Source organism: Periplaneta americana, chromosome 2 (assembly GCF_040183065.1).
Source record: "Periplaneta americana isolate PAMFEO1 chromosome 2, P.americana_PAMFEO1_priV1, whole genome shotgun sequence".
In the NCBI taxonomy this organism is placed as follows: Eukaryota; Metazoa; Arthropoda; class Insecta; order Blattodea; family Blattidae; genus Periplaneta; species Periplaneta americana.
In genome coordinates this window covers 140,738,486-140,760,044 of record NC_091118.1, presented here as the reverse complement: position 1 = coordinate 140,760,044, position 21,559 = coordinate 140,738,486, and positions in this window count along the sequence as shown.

The following is a 21,559-nucleotide window of genomic DNA, read 5'->3' as shown; positions in this document are numbered from 1 at the left end:
AAAGGATGGGACTAGCGTTGTGGAGATTGGGAATTTGGAGGTTAAAAATAGAAGAGGAGGTATATGAAAATGTATATGTTCTTTACGTAATGAAGCAGAAGAAGCGCTACACATTCTGTTATCTTGCTCAGAAAATGAAAAAGACAAGAAAAATATTTGTTGAGGAATCATTACTTACTTACTTACTTACTTACTTACTTACTTACTTACTTACTTACTTACTTACTTACTTACTTACTTACTGGCTTTTAAGGAAGCCGGAGGTTCATTGTCGCCCTCACATAAGCCCGCCATTGGTCCCTATTCTGAGCAAGATTAATCCAGTCTCTATCATCATATCCCACCTCCCTCAAATTCATTTTAATATTATCTTCCCATCTATGTCTCGGCCTCCCTAAAGGTCTTTTTCCCTCCGGCCTCCCAGCTAACACTCTATATGCATTTCTGGATTCGCACATACGTGCTACATGCCCTGCCCATCTCAAACGTCTGGATTTAATGTTCCTAATTATGTCAGGTGAAGAATACAATGCGTGCAGTTCTGTGTTATGTAACTTTCTCCATTCTCCTGTAACTTCATCCCTCTTAGCCCCAAATATTTTCCTAAACAACTTATTCTCAAACACCCTTAATCTCTGTTCCTCTCTCAAAGTAAGAGCCCAAGTTTCACAACCATACAAAACAACCTGCAATACAACTGTTTTATAAATTCTAACTTTCAGATTTTTTTGAGAACAGACTGGATGACAATAATTTCTCAACCGAATAACAACAGGTATTTCCTATATTTATTCTGTATTTAATTTCCTCCCGAATATCATTTATATTTGTTACTGTTGATCCCAGATATTTGAACTTCTCCACCTTTTCAAAAGATAAATTTCCCATTTTTATATTTCCATTTCGTACAATATTCTCGTCACGAGACATAATCATATACTTTGTCTTTTCGGGATTTATTTCCAAACCTATCTCTTTACGTGCTTCCAGTAAAATTCCCGTGTTTTCCCTAATCGTTTGTGGATTTTCTCCTAACATATTCACGTCATCCGCATAGACAAGCAGCTGATGTAACCCGTTTAATTCCAAACCCTCTCTGTTATCCTGGACTTTCCTAATGGCATACTCTAGAGCAAAGTTAAAAAGTAAAGGTGATAGTGGATCTCCTTGCTTTAGCCCACAGTGAATTGGAAACGCATCTGACGAAACTGACCTATACGAACTCTGCTGTACGTTTCACTGAGACACATTTTAATTAATCGAACTAGTTTCTTGGGAATACCAGATTCAATAAGAATATCATATAAAACTTCTTTCTTAACCGAGTCATATGCCCTTTTGAAATCTATGAATAACTAATGCACTCTACCCTCATACTTCCATTTTTTCTCCATTATATGTCGAATACAAAATATCTTGTCAATAGTTGATCTATTACGCCTAAAACCACACTGATGATCCTCAATAATTTCATCTACATATGGAGTTAATCTTCTCAAAAGAATATTGGACAAAATATTGTACGACGTCAACAAAAGTGATATTCCTCGAAAGTTACTACAGTTAGTCTTGTCCCCCTTCTTAAAGATAGGTACGATTATGGACTCTTTCCATTGTTCTGGTACAAATTCCTTTTCTCAAATAGCAAGGAATTTGATCGATACCTGGAGACTTACAATTTTTCAGATTTTCTATCGCAATTTCGACTTCAGGAAGTGTGGATTCTGGTATAAATAACTCAGCAGTTTGTATTTCAGTTTCGTCCCGATCATTTCTATTTGGCCTATGTATATTTAGTAGTTGTCCAAAGTAGTTTTCCATCTGTTTAGGATTGAATGAGCGTCTCCAAGCAAGTCACCATTATTATCCTTGATCACGTTTACCCTTGCCTGATATCCATTCTTGAATTGCTTTATGCCCTTATATAAATATCTAATGTTTTTATTTTTACGAGTAATATTTTAAATTTAGAAATAGCATATAGGAAATTATATAGAAAAGTAAACGGAAGGAAATTGAGGGAACTCTGAAAATTTTTGTATATGGTAAAGGAAAGTGGGAAAGGATAATTAAAGTGTAAACATATGTATATAAATAATAAATAGTAATTAAAGGAAAATAATTTTTGTCAAGAAATGACTAGAAATTATTGTACGTAGTATGGAGTATATAGTAATAGTAATAAAATGTAGTTACGGGTGGTTTCCTGGAAAACAGAAATGTAACAGGACCACCATTAACGAATGATATACATGTGCATAATTTTGATGACAATACATATAAGTATACATATAGCCTACTGTATATATAGGTACATATTATCATCCTCTACCTCTCATAAACGGGCAAAATATTGTTTGTAGAAGAACATGCGCCTCAGTTTTGTTCGTTATTACCTCAGGGCATCATGACTCCCTGAGCAATTACATGCCTTTTAGAGTAAAGAATGTGTGTAAAATAATTCTTCTTTAAAGGTTATTCGGTACTTTTTAAGACGAAATATGCGGATTATGCCTGTTCTTACATACCTGCTTTTGAAACTAAGTATGCTAGAATTTATTGTAACCCTCACAAATCAACTTTTTACCGCTTTGTTCTTATGAATAAATGTATTCTAAATGTCACGTGTTGTATTATATGGTGACATAAGATAACCTTGAATACCTATCTCTTAAAATATTTAGCTCGTGGAAAGTACTCGTAGTTCCTTGTGTATTGTTACACAACAAAATATTTTCATTCCTAGTTCGTGAAATTATTCCCACAATAAATTTTTTTGTGAAATTTTGTAGCATTTACTTACTACGTAAGTATGAAATAACTGATTAAATTTAACTGGATTCCAAAGTGTCCTAAGTCCATTTTTTATTATTTTAACTTGCTTTGTTCACGTTTTAATTTATCCTTTTCAAACCTATATGTAACTATGTAAGTTTATTTAACAGACTCTCCTAAGTCTTGACTTAGCGCCTGCATATGTTTTCTTTCATACAGAGCTAAGAGCGTCAATTTTATTTTACCAGTTTTTTGTCATTTTCCTCATAACTTGCGAACTTAAGCCAGTTTGGAATCCATCTCTTCAATATCATTTATTGGTTCACCTCCTTTGATGCCGACTTAACAAGCAGTGCGGTGTAAGGAAAGGTATAATTATTTTTTCACCAACATGGATAAGCACACAATGCGAGTCTCTATAATCGTGTAATGAACACAGGGCCACCGCTGAGATAACACAGATAGCACATGATGAGGAAAAAATAACCAATCCGGTAAACAGAATGTAAATCTCTTCTATAGTCCGAACCAGGAATCTGAAAACGGTCAGTTTGAGTGGGAAATGCGAACTTCATATATTAAATCAGGACAACGGACGTTAATTACATCATCAAAAATGTTAAATTGCACTTCTTCAATTGAAAATAAGTGGAAATTGTATTTAATGTGGAATCTAGGGTCTTTCGATGCGGTTGTTACATGATAATGATTTCAGATGACAAATCTGCAGAATGGTACTTGATTTCTGGAAGGTAACTTTAAAATATGTATTATGCTTTCTTACAAACTAGGAGTGTAGCCTACCTATCTTATATCTGTCGCAAATTATCTTAGGAAAATGACTTTAATTCAATTTGCTACATAGTTTTGCTATTTAAAACGGTGACAACGAATCAAGGATTTCGGCAACCTCACTTTTTACATAACATACCGTGTGTTCATTAAAAAATTCCCAATAGAATAATTTTAGATATGCAGGGGACAGGATTTTGAGGAAAAACACGTCGATTAAGTTTTCGAGAAGGAAATTTAAAACTACCGCTGTTTGAATTTTCGATAACGAAATATATTAACTTTCAGAGAGACTCTCTTACATGATGTTATGTTATGTTAGAATAGCTATAAATGATTATTTTATATTGAATTTTAAGGAAAGCGCCATAAATGAATATCCATTAGATTTCTAATTAAAATTTGTGAGACAAAGAAGAACAATGCGAAGTTTACTCTGGATGAATTTGTTTTGTTCTTCAGCTCTTTAACAATTATTCATAATAATTATGTAAGGTAAATCATAAATCATTATTATGCTAAAATCTTATATGCCGCAAGTTAATTTAATAATAATAATAATAATAATAATAATAATAATAATAATAATAATAATAATAATAATAAATTTAATAATAATGAATAGCCTACATAAAGTAAGACTGGAGATACATTGTATATTTTGAAGCACACAGTCCTAACGAAAACTCAGATGGTGATGGTGGTAAACTGATGATATGAGATACATTTTTAGTTACGATATCGAAGATCAGAACGCAATTTACTCCAATTAAACTCCAAAGAAACGTTATTTATTACACTGCACGTAACTTTCAACTTGTTAGTTTCGGTTATTATTCTTAAATGTCACCAGTTAACCTATAAAATACACAATAAAATGGATTACAATATCCTTATAAGGATCACACCGACACGTGTCATAGTGTTCAAGTTTGTTCTATGATTTCGTCATTTAACTTCCTTTCTAAACAACGAATAGCGGGATATACAAAATATATGAACTTGTGTAGTTTATGTCTGTCCCCTTTATTTTAAAGTGATGCTATACTTAGAAGTATCAACTCCTATCCTACCTCAGGCGTCGTCATTTACTCCACCCAAAAATCAGAGGCGGCTTGTACAATATAGGAAAAAATTATAACTGAAATGTAATTGATAAACATACAGATCTAAAATGTTTTTAGTCGTTTATTTTACTACACTGTATCAAATATTACGTTATTGACGAGATGGGGCCAAGGATTTGCGTTGTAATTATTTGAAATTCGCCCTACATTTAGGAGAAAAGCTCAGAAAATACCAAAACGAGAATTGAACATATATCCGAATACAGCTCCGAATCAGTAGGCAAACGTACTTACTGTATCAGCTACGCCAGCGTCACACTAAAATCCTAGGAGAGGCAATCAATTATTTCAGTGGGCGGTGGAGTAACATAAAGGAGAGAATTTTAGTTGTACCCTCTTTAATTGTCATACAGTAAAAACCTGTTTAGGTTGGCCACATTTTGTTCCAGTTAAAACCAGTCAACATATAGGCCTATGTAGAGGTGATCATGTTGCATAGTTTTTTCAATGATCTGTGAACATTAAGTATCCAAATTTCCCTAATTTTCCTAAGTAAGTTCAACCCCATGACAGACCAAATTGGCCCAGATGGTGGCGAGAGATCAAAGCTCCCGTCGTTACAGACAATCGGCATTTAATGGTAGTAGGGATGTCAATCCTACGTGCCCGCCGCCTTTACACGCAAGGAAATGTACTTGATGTTCATTTCTGTTAGAGGCTGAGTAGACCTCAGGACCATGGTCCGGCCAGAAGGATTAGATCAATGTAAAAATCTATGACCCCATCGGGAATCGAACCCACGACATTCCGGCTTGCAGCGTTACGCCTTAACTCCGACGCTGCCGCGCGCCCCGAATATCAGGACATAACATAGTATTAAATATCTGCTTTTATGATTTATTTGCGTAAAAACTATTTTTGTAGTTAATATTATAATTAAGATATTTTTAATTTCAGAGAATAGTTTATGTAAAATATTAGTTTTGGGGATTACTGAAAAGATATATTTTCTCTGAAGTTTTGGAAGGTAGCCTATTTCTTGTTTTTGGCTTACAAGACCAATATAGAAATAGCAATATTATTATTATTATTATTATTATTATTATTATTATTATTATTATTATTATTATTGTTATTATTATTATTATTATTATTATTATTATTATTATTATTATTATTATTATTATTATTATTATTGTGAAAATGCAGTAGGTCTGTATGAATATTCAACATTTGCAAGTACAAGATTTCTGAAATTGCAGCAGAGTACAGCAGAGTTGAGTACAGAACTTACTTCGAAAGGAAAATGTCTATGACAACGTGTTTGTTTTATGGCCATCTTAAGCCTTGGTTTTTCTGAACCGACGCACGCGACGTGCGATGTGCGAGGCCCGCCTCGCACAAATCTGGACTACACGAGAGATAGTGAGTGGTTTCTATAACTGCGAGGTGCTCAGACCTTGCATCTCGCAGTTATAGAAACCACTCACTATCTCTCGTGTAGTCCGGATTTGTGCGAGGCGGGCCTCGCACATCGCACGTCGCATGCGTCGGTTCAAAAAAACCAAGGCTTTAGATTTAAGAACTCTCATTTCACTGTCTGTATATAACTAAAACAGTCATTTTACATCATTTTAATTATTTGCACTGCAGTAAGTAATGAATTGGTCAACATATTTTAGGGCTTTACTGTATGTTGGAACCATATCCTCTATTTCTTCTTCTGTTGCAGGGATTTCGCTGCCATCAGTTTGTAATTCTTTTTGCTCATTTGCACTCAACATTTTTTCAGAACTTCTTCCGGGATTGAGGGCACTTCTTCATGAACCATAAGTTCGTCGTCTAGAGGCCCTCACAAACCGCTTTTATGTTCCTTTCCTACATTACGACCCAGCACTGCGACCTATCACGATCTATTGAACTAACCCTCCAGCTATGCGTTTTCTCAAACTTACACCGGTTGACTACACTAAGGTTCGCTGCGTACCCAGATTTCAAGCAAACAACCCTATTCGTCCATAGGTCAGCCCCCTCCATGCGCCGCCAGCCTGAGTTAGGTGAATGCTATGAAATGATGACGGAATGTAGAGATGTTGACGAAATAAACTTCTCAAAAAATCCTAGGCCTGATCCGAACCCGGACCGCTTGTGTTGACAGACTGGAAGTCTGATCACCCAGCGACCGAAGGGATGCTACTATAGATAAAGTTGTATAGGAATTATTACCTACTAGTAAGTAAGGAGAGGCAAGGTGGGCCGCCACTGCGAGTTTTGGGTTCTGTTCTCATTGCTGAATAGTTAACATACAGGTGTACACATTGGATAACTAGAGCATTTCTTTAACATGACAGATAGTTTGGCTCCAGGGCTGGCTGTTGCAGTGAGACGTCAGGGTGAAAGATTAGTTACGTACATCGAGGACGTTATCCCAATCTCTGGGTTAAAATATAATACCCGGAATATCGGTGATAAATTTTCCTACAATTGTAACGGAATATTAAGAGTGATTTAAAAGTTTAGTAGCTATTGTAATTGAGGCAATATCGATCTTGAATACTCAGGTAATATGCATGTAATACTTGGGAGAGCATTCCTATACATGGGCGTTGTTATATTTTGGGAAATTATCCATAATATAAGCGCAGACTTTTGACATAAATCAAAATGTCGTTAGTTAGATTTTAGTCAGAAATTACGAGTCTTAGGATGTATACATTACTGATGTTGTTGTTTAGTCAACTATTCGAAGACAGGTATGAACCTCACAAGTGATACCAAGAAGACACCACTTATGAGGCAACTAGGCCAGGAGATAATGGGGTAGGGTGAGTGGTTCTTTTCCCCCTCCATTGTCTACATCGCGACTACCTACATATTACATTAATCAGACTTCTGATGCATACAAACAATTGTTCTTCCTCTGACACATACGGTCAAGTGAGATGTACTGCCTGATAAGCCCTAATAGATGTACAGTTGTCAAAAAAAAGTGGCCGCACTCGTGAACAGCGAATATTTTCAAAGTCCACTTCGGGTCGCGGCGATGTTACACGATGCGTGTGCTTGTACAAGCAGTTCCGGAACTATGAAAGTGTTCCATATCTGCGCCTCGTAGACCAGCAGTAGAGTGCTTGTTTAAGGATTCAAAGGTTGTGGGTTCGGCCCTTCTTCAAGTTTTCATTTTATTTTTAATCGTTCTTTAGCGATGTAAATGATATTCAAATTATCATTTATATCCAGTTATCGTTCTTTATGGATATCACGTTATTTATATTTTGTTATCATTCTTTAGAGATATGAATAAAATTCAAGTCATCATTTGTATTCTGTTATCGTTTTATAACGTTATGAATAATAATTATTATAATTGTATCTCCAATGGGGGTTAGCCCTATTTTACATATGTATGTTAGGGCTATAGTTTTATACACAAAAAAGATAAGCATAAAGAGAAATGGAAAAGAAAATTAAATTAGCTTACGCGATGTAAACAAAACATAAACAATCTGTAAATTAGGCATTGCGATTGCAAAACAAATATCAGTTATCAATTTGAAACATACAAAAACATTAACAACACACATACGTAACACTTCTATAACACAAATATGCAGCTTTCCGTACCATACATCATAAATTAATACACAATAGTCACACAGACACAATCAAACTATAATTATGACATTACGATGACATCAAGCATCCCATAACTGACTTACATACATAACAAATCAAGCATCCGTTGCAACACATACACTTCAACATAGTAACCACACTTTTAAAAGTTACAAATTTGGCTCCAAGAAGAATAAATAAGACACTGCTACTAATTACTATTCTTCTACAATTTCTTAAATACATCTGTAATAAATCTGTGAAATTCCGATATGAATAATATTCATATGTTTTATATTGTTATCGTTCTTTAGCGATATAAATAATATTCAAGTTATCATTTATATTCTGTTTTCCTTCATTAGCATTATAAAATAATATTCAAGTTATTTATATTGTTATTGTTCTTTCGCAATATAAATAATCTGTATTTTATGTAAGTAATTATTATAACACAAATAACCATCTTTCTTTGTAAAATAGGTTATTTTATTTAGATAATTACATACGTATTATATAATATCTTATATTAATTAAACAAACCGATATTTATCATTTATATTCTGTTATCGTTCTTTAGTGATACTGTATAAATAATATTCAAGTTATTTATATTGTAATCGTTCTTTAGCGATATAAATAACATAAATTTAATATCAAGTTTGGAAAAATCCAGTTGCATAATACTGGTATTAGTTTTTCTTTTTGTATTATTACATTATACTGTCTTGAACCACAATAAAATGAAAAGGAGTAACGAGGAATTGAACCTGAGACATTGACATCTAAATTCCGACGTTCGTCCGCTGAGCTACGAGAGAAAAAGTGTGGAAACATTTTCGGAAAAATTAGCCCAATCACACTGTAAGATTTTCTGATGATTCGTAGAAACTAGTCCAGGATGAGGGGCGCAAAGGCTAATTAAGATTTCCCGGTCTCTGATCGGGTCAAACATCCTGATAGAATTAATATTTAACCCTTTCCGCGACTTTCGGTGAAGTCCGGAGGGCCCAATTAATCAAATCCACTCTCCTCATCTCCACTCTTGGGCCCCCTGGAATTTAATAAGATGCGAAAGAGATAGTGGTGTGCGGAAAGCAACGGGATGTTACCGCATTTAGGCCTATCCTTCCCAAGAAAAACTGCAAACATTAACAAAGGAAGCTTTTAATAGAAGAAGAAGGATCTTCTGCGGACCTCTGGAAAAAGAACTAAGGAAGATACTAGTGAAGTGCTTTGTGTGGAATGTGGCATTGTATGGGGAAGGAACATGGACATTACGACGAAATGAAGAGAAACGAATTGAAGCATTTGAAATGTGGATGTGGAGAGGAACGGTGCGTGTGAAGTGGACAGACAGAATAAGAAATAAAATTGTGTTTGAAATAGTGAGTGAAGAAAGAATGATGCTGAAACTGATTAGAAAGAGAAAAAGGAATTGGTTGGGTCTCTGGTTGAAAAGAATAATAGACGACATTGTGATATGTGGATCATATGCGGAGACTAAGAGGAAGGCAGAAAATAGGAAAGATTGGAGATTGCTGGGTTTGCAATGAAAGACTGCCCATGGACAGAACACTTATGTATGTATGTTCAGAATGCCTGGAATATCGTGTCTAAGAACAGTCGCTATTTGCAAAGACTAGTCAATTCCATGCCCACTCGACTGCAAGGTGATCGAGATAAGAGGAAGATAGACTAAATATTGAATTGTGGCTTTTTGTTTTGTTTCTTGAACGCTTAATTGTTTGAATGTTTTAAGGCCGACGCCAGTAAATTTGTTTTGTTTATGCCACGAAAGATATTTTTATTGAGAATAAAATCTTTTTTCTTTCCATTTGCAGCCACAATATCATAATGATAAAGTCATGGCATAATATATTAATGAACCTGATGTTAATTACTAAAATAATCGTAAAAGAGAAAGGAGCCTTTATGAATAGTTTGTCTCTCTCAAAAACAGAACAAAAGAGAACATAAAAAGCACGAGGTTGTATTCGAACGCAGGACCTCATGATTAAGAGGCCTGAACGCTACCATTACTCTATCGAATAACACGCAGAATACTTCAATTATAACTGTAGATATCAGGCAACGTGGTCCAATAACATGTAACATCGCCTGTCTCCGGATTGTAGCGAAGATACCCGAAGGGAACTTTGTTTCAGGAGAGCGGCCACTTTTTCTTTTGACAGTTGTACATATCAGTCAGAATCTCTGTCATAGGATGTTAACTGATGTATCTTACCTAAATTTAATATAGGCCCTACTATTTTTTTAATTTCTCAAATGGATAATATTCTTGCGTTTTTACATTTTTCATTGGAATTTAAAGAAATCCTAAGTTTATAATTTCATTGTCTAAATTGTGTCGTTTTCTTTATAGCTGGTTTCAGCTATATTCCTAGGTTGTAAGTGGATATTAATTCTTTCTTTGCCTCAAGTTCGACATAGAGTGACTTTTTACCACATAACCAGAGAGCATCACTGCCTGTAAATGTCTGATGTTGTCATGATGACAATGTAACAGGTCAGAATGCTGATTCCTGGATGATAGATTGATGGTAATGATGATGATGATGATGATGGTTACTATTATTATTATTATTATTATTATTATTATTATTATTATTATTATTATTATTATTATTATTGTGTGAATATTGAGTCCTGTTAACATTTAATACATAATGTTAGAAATAAACGCAAGAATGAGGTAAGATCCTTTGAAATAGATAATAATTACTATACCAATTTTCGAAAACAAATAGAAAGAGAGAATGTATATAAGCAGTTCAGCAAAAGAGAGATGTGACGAAAAGATTATTTAAACTGCAAATGAAAAAGGAAAGAATTACAAAAAAGTGGAACTGGATGTCTGATACGTGACTATCCATAATCTCATAAAGCAGAAGCTAAAACATAACCTAAATAGCCTAATATAAAAAGATACATGATAGAAAAGTTTTAATTAAGGATGATAAAATAAACATGAATCATTTTAAAAGTTACAATTATTGGCAAACAAAGAAACAAATGCTAGGGAGGTGATAAAAACAAATAAATGCTAGGTAGGTGATAAAAAAGAAATGCTAGGGAGATGATAAAATTGTAGGATAATCAGCCAATGATTGGTTGAAACGTTGTTCTGTACCGTTTTGTTGGTCAAAAGTAGTATGACGTAGTAAAAGTGCAACAGTTAAGATACATTTCATTTCCATTTCATTTATTGTATTCCATAGATCTTACATTAGCAATGAAGCTTTAAGATGTGGAACAAGTTAAAATTTTATACGAATACAAAATTACAATTTTTTTGGCAAGATGTAGTGAGATGAGGCCTAGGATTCGCCAACATATTACCTGGCATTTACCTTGGGGAATATCTCGGGGAAAAAACCAACCTGGTAGTCAGACCAAACGGGGATGAAGTGAGGTGAGACCTAGATAAGAGATGATGCACCTGAGAAGCTGAAGTGTGGGACTTCAATAAAATATCAATGTCTTCGCTTTAAAACGTTTTTAGTAGTTTTCTTTTCATTTTGTAATATGAAGAGCAAAATACATTATGTACTAAACTTGTACTTAAAATGGCTTTTGTTCTCATTAGCTTACATACAAAATAAATACACAAACTCTTATACTTTTTACAGCAAATATTTGAGGTATTTCAGAAACAACACATATCCACGAACTTTAGAGCGACCTGTCGGTTGCTACACTAGTAAAAACAGTCTACGGAATTACTCGTACAACCCTGCTCTTGATAAGCAAAATCGGCCGAAAAGTACCATTCAGGTTCTAGCATGGAACAACGACCTTGAATTCACAAAGATAGTCGACCATGTTGTCAATAAATATTACAAGGTACGAAAGGTATAAATGACACTGTACTGCGAATTACGCACTGTAATTAAAAATTTAAGTTGCTTTTCAATTATAGAGTATGTTTCAGAACGCCGATCATGGCCGCAGAAAATTAATTGTAAATTTGTAATTTTAGGAATTAAAGTAAGAAATCCCTTATAAGGGCCGGATTTAATGGTTTTTTCGAGAATTTACTGAAGTCACGCAGTAAGCGAATTGGCTTGTTAGCTCGATAATGAATTATTTCTTTGCAAACATAGGGTTAAAACCTGAAGGAAATGGGCCAAAACCTAATCATTTTCCTCTAAATTTTTCTTCTTAGCGGTTTTTATTATTATTGACATCTTCGTCGGGCGTGCTTCTTTTCGGGCTTTGGCTTCGCAATCGATCCAGATGTCTGCCGAGCGACCTACACTCTCCAGTCTCTTGCGTGTGCTCACAATGTGAAATCAGACTCTACTCAAACTATAAACACTATAAGAAAAGAATTCACTTAATAATAACTACTGCTATACATTCAGAATGCGGACTGTTCTCCAGATACTTATAGACTAATAATTTAGCCACACAACTTAAAAATTCTCTCTCTTAATAATAAGACGTCAATTTAACCACAGGGGTAATAAATGAACTGCATATACATAGCAATAACTGCTTCGGCAGCGGGGTACCTGGTTCTAAAGTGGAGTGCACCGTTTCTAAAATTAACATGGAGGCCAGAGATAATTACTCTGCCTGACATTACAATTCAATCTGGCTTCACCTCTATTTAACCCTTACCGCATTCTGGGATAGATATGGCACATACCGGTTTTATATTCATATAATGTATAATATAAGCATATAATATTTCAAACTCCATACTGGGACAGATATGGCACACGGTCAAGAATTGGATTTGACCATATGTGACATCAATTGAGAAAGAAAAAACTACTTAAGTTATTTGAATATTAAACCGGTGTGTGCAAGACTGTCCCATGCGGTAAGGGGTTAATTGAATGATTAACAGAATACTCTATTGGCAACACTTGCTAGGATAGAGATAATTTGTAACATCTGGTGACAGTTATGTAATTTGGCTAAGAAATTTCTAAAGTTATTAATTTCGGGGCTTCAAATCTTTCTTCTTACTCGGAGGAACCAACTATACTCCGAATACAGAAGGACTTTCGTCCGCTCTTGCATACACACAACGCACACAGATTACACACACACTCCATAATTAAACGATGATATTTGTAGTGACTTTTCCATCCGTATTGAGAATATTAATCTGTAGACTTTCAAATTTTCTATTCAGTTTCATAATTCGAATTAATTCGTGGGCAAACCTAATGATAAATAGTCTGTAATTCTTATTCACTTGTAGTAGTCGAGTCGCCTCTGTCAACAGAAGGTTTGCCGTATTCATTTTATTAGATAAATCAACATATAATTAAATCAAGCTGTACTCGCCAATCACGTGCTTATTAAGTGGAAGACATGTTCGTGCAATATATCAAAGCCATCTTCAGGTAGTTTGTAATCTTCACAACTATAATGTATGGTTCCACAGCACTTCGCAATTAACGACTCTTAATTGATTGGCAAAGACTGACAAGTATTAATACTGCACTTCAGACTATCGCGGTTACGTTTTTCGCGAAAATTAAACATCTTTTAAGAGAGTATTTTATATTTCATTCAGTTTTCTGCTCAAGGGCAGATCTTTCACTGCAAACTCAGCTTTCTCCAATTTTTCCTATTTTCTGCCTTTCTGTTTATTATGAAAATGATTATGGTACTGCCCATGGATGGGCAACTCGTGCTCACGCATTGTTAAAAACCTTGATGCAAAGAAAGACAGACGGAGCCAGCCTCAGTACTTACAAGTTGTTTGTAGTTACGCTATCAATTCACTACCACGGTGAGCTGTGGCGGCTCGTGCAGATGGTCATGATGTCTAATCCATGATTTGTGTTTTAGAATGACGCAAGGTAGAATAATTACAGTATTTTTATACAAACTGTAGCTAAACACCATACTAAAATTCTATTTTTGCCAAGTTTTCTTAATTAGAATACGATATTATGTAGTACTGAAAACATAAATTGAACACAACCTTTCCAAGCTATAACAAATAAACTGGTAACTGCAGAACTTATTTATTATTACACTATTTGTTAATATTTGTCTTATTTGAAACACAAAATTTGAGAGATTACAAGTGTTTATACATTAAAGAGCATTCCTCTCTTTTCAGAAGATATTATCCTGTATTCCTGAACAGTCACAAATTCAAGGGAGTAATTATTTTACATGTCACGAAAAATGAAATAAAATTACTCTTGAGATCTTTCTGCACGTTTGGAGGTTTGACACATCTATCTTGCATTAAAATCTGGTTCAAATTTGAAAGCATTATGTGGAATACTTGTCCATTGTCTCTCCAAACCTACCAGTTAATTCTGTTGTAAGGTCTTGGAGAAGAGCCTTATATTTGATAAGAAGATTTTCTTCATCACTCTTCACGACAGTTTCTAGTGAAGGAAAGTGGAAAGTTGTTTATGTTCCGCTTGATACTGCCATATTTTAAATATATCTACAAATACTCTTAGCTGGGCCTACTCGTATATATAACTTTACCTTCCTTGTTAACAAAAATAACTTTTTTCCCCACTCGTCAATAAAAGGGAAACGATCTGATCGGATTATGCTGTTTCACTCATAACGAGCCGCCGCTTACTGCAGACTCGAGAGAACTTACGTCTTACAAGATCCGCGTAAAGACACTACAGGTAGAACAGAGTTCGTTCTGCTTGACTGAGGTTGTGTTGACAGTTTGAGATTAAGAGTTGCCCATCCATGGTATTGCCATACATGCAATATTTATAATTATTACGATTGAGGTAATTACAGTAACTTCTTATAAAATGAATATTAATTAATTATATGTCTGCCTATCCCTTAGTGCATCTGTCTACTCGTGAATCCTTCTGTCTCTCGGTATGTCTGTAATTATTTCATTTTTTCATTTCACTTATTGCATTCTATAGGTCTTATATCAGCAGTGTAGCTTTGAAAAGTGGAACAAGTCAAAAGTTTTACAAAAATATTTAGTATACAGAGTGAACCGTGAGAAATGTAATTAATTTCAAGGAGTTATTCATTGACGTATTTCAAACAAAAAAGTTTAATTCAATTTTGCTCGTTTTTACTTCCTTTCCGAGAAAAAATTATTTCACATGAAATATTTCATAGCTTATTTTTGGAAAACTATTGAATTAATTTTCGATATGCTCAGTCGATTCAAGACAGCAGTGTATTATAATGAATGATGATAAATGAAAGAAAGAATTTTAGTTTTGTCCTTTAAATGTGCAGAAATTTGATCCAAACAAATGTAAATTTTGTTCTGTAAAGGAATTTTAAAACTTGATGCACTCCGATAACCCTGTAAAAGTTATTGCCTACTGGAGAGATGCAGCTCGCGTAATGCGAGATATGGATGAGATAACTAGAAATGTAAACATAACAACACACACAATCCCTTTTAAGGAAAATTTGATTTCTTGTATGTAAGTTTACCGGTTACTATTTAAAAAATTATTTCTAATTGGCTGAAGAAAATGCTTGTAGTACGACAAACGGAAATATTTTTAAATTATCAATTAGATTTGTACCACGTAAAATAAACTTTTCTTGTTGTCTTTGTTCACCGAATATTTAATTAAAATTAAATCGAAAAGTTTAAAAATGATTTTAATTTAGTTCCTTTTACGTGAAATAAGCATTGCGTATAATCAGGCTGAACAGTTAGCCATATTAAAAGCTATTCAACATGTACAAATCAAGGAAAGTCAACAGAAAACAAGCTCAGTATTTACAGACAGCAGTATAACATTAGACTCCCTTAAAAAACCAAACAAATCAAACATAACTCATAGAAGAAATCAGAAGAGAAGTAAAGGAAGCGGGGAAGAAGAACTGGAAAATAGAATTCAACGGGATTAAGGCTCACGCAGGACACGTGGGGAATGAATTAGCAGATCAACTTGTGAAGAAGGCAGCATTCTCCGAGGATATTCAAGAGAGCTACAGCAAAACACCAAAAGGGCAGTGAAATGTGAAATACACAATCTCAGTTTAGTGAAATACACAAGTGGCAAAACGAATGGGACAACACAGCAAAAGGACAAATCACAAAACCATTTTTTCCAGATATAAACGATTGGTTAAAACTGAAACTTAACATAACTCCAAACTTCAAAACCATAATAAGTCACGTAAATGTAAAATCTTGTATACATAAATATAAAATTATAGATAGCCCATTATGTACATGCAACAATGACGAACAAACGATAGATAATTTGTTATACAATTGTAAATTACTTGAGAGAGAGAGAGAGAGAGAGAGAGAGAGGAGAGAGAAATACACATTCTTAAAGCGGCAGTTTTCAAGACTGAAAGCTGGCCAGTGAATAAAGACAAACTAGTGCACAAATACCATAAGAACTTGATCAAATTTACTAATAATATACAATTTGATAAATTACAATGCAAGAAATTTCATCCACCTATATTGACTTTAAAATAACTCTGAGAGTAATATAAAGTAATTATTTGTACATAGCGTAATATAAACCAACGCATGTACAGTGGACTCTCCTAAGTCCGACTGAACGGAATTGAAAGTTCAGCCCAATAAGGGTAGTGGGTGTGGTAGGTGAAATGAATACAAATACTTATTGGTTATCCGACAACGAATACAGTACTGTACTTGCATTTCCTGCCCGCTCCGAGACTTGTGTATGCTCTTCTAGTACCACAGTGGTTTCGACAGTTCCGTCTCACAAACGGCAAAATTCTGAAATAGAAAAAGAAGAGTTCATTAATTTAAAATCAGTGATTAAATATGGATGTCTTAATCAATACAATGTTCTGTTTTCCTTTAAAAAAACTGTCACTATTCATTCATAGCATTACCCCGCTGCGTTTCATTCCCCTGAGACTTTCTCCTGGTTGGCTGGGTCACACAGGTCAGGCCGCGCAGTCATAACACCTAACACTTCCTTCTCATCATGTCGCAGTACACTTCGTCTTACAACACAATATTTTTCCACACGTCCCTTTACTAACCACTACTTCTGTTGACTAAACAATGTCGTGATGACATATTTTTTGACATGAGTGTCTCTCAGCTTCGATCATTGATATTATTTTCATTCTTCCTCTTCCCTCTTCCCCTCCTATGCACATTTGTGATTAAATTTCTTTCTTATGACGCAACACCCAGCTCGCTCACTAGACAAACAAACAAGAACAGAGGCCATGAACGCTGAATCGAACTGTAGAACCTTATTTTATTTTAGTTTGGTATTTTATTTCCATATTGCTCTTCTTTTGATAATATTTCTGAACTGCGACTGGGCACGAGCACTGCTCATTCGGGCCTCAAATTTATTAAACACTATTATATTCTTTTGTGCGATATCGTACGTATTTGCTTGCTTTCCGCACAAAACCAATACGCGGTAAGTGTGAAATACCACATTCAGTATTCCCAACGTAACACACATAACAATTTCCCTATTCTTACCGCTTAAGTGTCATATTCATTTTACTGCTTTAGGCTTTTAACATATTATTTTTAAAAACGTTCAACATAGTAATAATTATAAATTGGAAACTTACCACTGCAATTTCACCTAAATTGCACTATTAATTATTGTTTTTAAATATTTGCAAAAATTAAGTAAACTCTACAACACCACAAAAGTTACTGCATTTGCAATGCAAGTAACATTAAGGAAGCCGTGAAAAAATCAACAAGATTCCAGACTCATCATAGACGGGGGGGGGGAAAGACAGACGTATATCACGGTCTGCTGCAGTATAATAAACACAGAAAACATTTTATAGGAACAATGTTGAAGATAGATATATTTGTTTTCCAAAGTTGCCGTCATTGAACAGAAACCAAGATGGAGATTTTATTGCAACTAATTAGAAATTCCTCTTTGAGGTATGTAATAAACGATCTTCGCACAAAATAATGTACGATACACGAGCAGTATGTTTGTTTTCATGTTCGAGGAAAAGATTGAAAAAGCGAAACGTAGTTGAGCTTTTTTAATTTCCGAGAACATGAAAACGTCAACATACCGCTCTTGTAACGCATATTACTATTTTACAGTTACGTATTATTATTTTATTTATTTATATTATGTACAGTACATGTATACGGCGGCCGGGTAGCTCAGTTGGTAGAGCAGCTGGCTACGGACTGGAAGGTCCGGGGTTCGATCCCAGGTGGCGACAGGATTTTTTCTCGTTGCCAAACTTTCAGAACGGCCTCCTATAAAATTGAGTACCGGGTCTTTCCTGGGGGTAAAAGGCGGCCAGAGCGTGGTGCCGACCACACCACCTCATTCTAGTGCCGAGGTCATGGAAAGCATGGGGCTCTACCTCCATGCCTCCCAAGTGCCTTCATGGCATGTTACGGGGATACCTTTACCTTTACCTTTTTACAGTACATGTATACATGTACTGTACATAACAATATATATATATATATATATAAATATATATATATATATATTTACAAAATGTAAATTTGTGTTTACACAACATAAATAAATTTGAAATTAAAAAATTTAAAGTGACCCCCTTCCCCACTTTTGACAACAACTCTTAATTACTTCCAATCCATAAAATCTCTGAATTTCAGTTAACACTTTAAACACACATAATTAAATTATTTTAACTAGCTTATTATATATTTTTGTATTATTTTGTTACCTTATGTTATATACGCGGAATATATTTGCAGAACTTTAAATTTTATTGTATTTAAAATAATGAGAAAATGAAATAGACCTACTCTAAAGAACTAAACAATTTACCACACACACGTACACGTAATACAATGTTAATTTTTCTTCTTGGAGAACTAAGGTGTGTGAAACATCACTCGATACAAGTCATGCCCGTCCGAAGTTAGAGTTCCGTGTTCCCTTGCCATTAGCCTCCCTGAATATATTCACTTAACAAGGAATGTCGCCTTGTAGCCCGCTAGGTCAACACGTTGTTAAATACAATGTTGATAATCTATTACATGGTTTTCCAACTAGCACATTAATAATATTCCATTCATAGTTATTTCAAGCCAGACGTTACGAAGTCAGTAGGCTAGTTTTAAGAATTGATTTATAGTACTCTCCAATTTAAAGGTAAAGATAATAAGAAGAAAAGCAGGTTTTAAACATATGTACTAAGTAACTTCTTTAACAATGAAAAGGTCAAGAGAGAAATAAAACACAAAGACTACGAAATTAGATATAATAAACAATATGAAGGGTCATAAATAATCGCAATAATTTTTATATGTGGGCCCATTCATAGGTGACGACACTTTTTAAATAGCTGATTCATTGTTGAAAGATTTATACAAAAATAAAAACGTAATTTCATTCAAAAAGTAACAGTCGTGTTCCTGTAAAAAGCAAACATCATAAAATTGAAATATGGCTGCATTATTTTTCAATCCTTAATAGCTCCTCTTCCAGAATCTTTACAGCAAAAGTCCTCCGTAATGTTCTAGATTTAGTAAATGCAATAAAATTCTACGTTCATAAATTAATACATAAGGAAACAAGTGAAGGATGGAAAATTATTGCAATACTTTCATTTTAATTTATGAGATAATTCAAAATTGAGGACAAAATAATACTTTACAATTTTCGTCACCTTATTTGCTCCACCTTGAAAAATATGCTTTCATTTTTTTTATAATAATCCATTCACCCACCCTCGTATGACATATTTTTCTCACATTTATTGACTTCTATCTCGCCAGGTATTTTTTTAATACTTGCATTCATATTTATTCACACTTCTGTAGTTTAAAATATACGTTCAGTTTTGTTGTATTAGAACCTATTCCTATTTCTGAATGAAAGTGGTCCTAATTATTGTTTTATCAATTTTAACCTTCGGTTTTATGTAAACATTTTTCCTACACTTTCTGTAATTGAAGTATTCAGAAATTCTATTTAATTTGGTGGCTTCTGATTGTAGTCTATATACACATACCTCAACTATACCACGGCACGATATATTTAACTCAAACAATTCAACTTATCGTTTTCGCAGTTACTTTCGTTCACCATAATCTCAAGTCTTCAATAACGAAAAGAAAGCGAACGGAATTAAAATAATTCCAAGCTGAACCAAAGTTTCCCATAATAATACCTTTTCTGAATTTCTTTCCTATGGCAGATAAAGCTCTCGCGGGCAAAGAAGCAACTTGTGACAACTCCATAACTACAAGACCGATTATTTAGTTCTAACAGCTCAGCGACACGAAAGAGGGGAAGAAATAGGAGGAGTGGGGAGAGTTCCGGAGTAGAGATAAGGGCGAGCGGTCAGTAAAGAAATGCAGTACAGCTTAATTGTATTGGAAACATACAGCTCTACCGCACGCATGACATCCGATCGCTCCGAAGGCAAGCGAGTGAATAACCCAAACACCCCTTGGCGTAACTAAATGGACTCGTCTGACCCAGGCACACATCGCCGGCGAATGTCAGGATTAAGTAATCGTACTGTACTTCAGCGCTTATATTCTTGCCCGTCCATCCATCCGCCATCCTGCTTTCTGCTATAAACTGAGGGGTGGGAATGTTGTTAGTTACAACGTCACGCTCTGGCCCCGTACCCTTCACGTGATTTACTAGAGACGTCAGAAATCACATATTTCTCCGCGACTACTGTACAATATTATGAACAAAATTGTTATTCGAAAGCTCTCCTATTAGAGTTACGCACCAAGTTCTATATTATTTTCCTGTCTTGGACGTTTCCAACAGTACACAACGAAGAGGTGGTTCTAATTCATTCTACAAGTTCTGGTGATAAAAATAATTATTAGATTTAATAGAAATTGTTGGACTCACTGGAGAAGGAACGGGGAACCCTTTTGTCCCGAATATTCATTACACATTCCATACGAATTAATTAAAGAATAGTTTGAACTTAACAGTCGTGTCTTGAGGTTTAATATCTGTAGTAACTATTTAAGACTGCTATCATCATTTCTCATTAAATAAGGCAGGATAGGATAATAAAGATTTCGTAACTTTGATTAACATACATCATTGAAATAAATAACATAAATGTTTAAATGAGACGAAAAGACAAAACAGAACAGTATCTTAGTTATCAAAATGTTCTGATTCTATTATATGATATTACCTATGTTATACAAATAAAAAAAAAAACAATTCTCAAATGAATTTGCATTTCTAAGCAACATAAAACATGACATTAATATCTTTTTACTTGAGATTGCACACTTGATCTTAAACATATGAAAAGAAAATTCCTAGCCTTTTAATAAGGGTCTAGTAATTACATAAAGACTGAGGAACGGATTATTATTTACTGAAAGGTAGAGA